This window comes from Procambarus clarkii, chromosome 81, assembly GCF_040958095.1.
Source record: "Procambarus clarkii isolate CNS0578487 chromosome 81, FALCON_Pclarkii_2.0, whole genome shotgun sequence".
Lineage (NCBI taxonomy): Eukaryota > Metazoa > Arthropoda > Malacostraca > Decapoda > Cambaridae > Procambarus > Procambarus clarkii.
The window spans coordinates 15242416-15243190 of record NC_091230.1 but is presented as its reverse complement, the minus strand read 5'-3'; positions in this window follow the sequence as shown (position 1 = coordinate 15243190).

Sequence of the window (775 nt, the reverse complement as noted above, 5' to 3'; positions counted from 1 at the left end):
CTCTGTTTCAGCATTGTGTACATGCTGGTGATTCTTGCTCTCCCCAAGACGTTGTTGTTTGTCACCTTGTCCTGCCAGGTGATGTCCAAGATGTGTCTAAGGCAGCGCATGTGGTAGGCACTCAGCCGTCTTTCCTGACGGGCACGGAGTGTCCAAGACTCACTGCCATAAAGGAGAGTGCTCAGGACACAGGATCTGTAAACCTGAATCTTAGTATACTCAGTCAGCCTATTGTTGGCCCACACTCTCTTTGTCAGTTTGGACATGGTAGTAGATGCCTTACCGATGCGTTTGTTTAGCTCCGTATCAAGAGAGAGGGAGTCAGAGATTGTGGAGCCCAGGTACACGAAGTCGTGAATAACTTCCAGTTTGGAATCAGAGATGCCGATGTCAGGTGGGGAGTCCACTCCTTGTCCCATGACTTGTGTTTTCTTCAGACTGATGGTGAGTCCGAAAGCCTGAGAGGCCTCGCTGAAGCGGGTTATGAGCCGTTGGAGGTCTTCAGCTGAGTGGGCAGTGACTGCTGCGTCGTCAGCAAAGAGGAAGTCGCGCAGACACCTCAGCCGAACCTTTGTCTTGGCTCTCAGCCTGGCGAGGTTAAAGAGCTTCCCATCCGACCTGGTCCGGAGGTAAATGCCTTCCGTGACAGATCCGAAGGCGTGCCGCAGCATAACTGCGAAGAAAATCCCGAATAGGGTTGGAGCCAGTACGCAGCCCTGCTTTACTCCACTTCGGATGTCAAAGGCGCCTGATGTTAGGCCATCAAAGACCACGG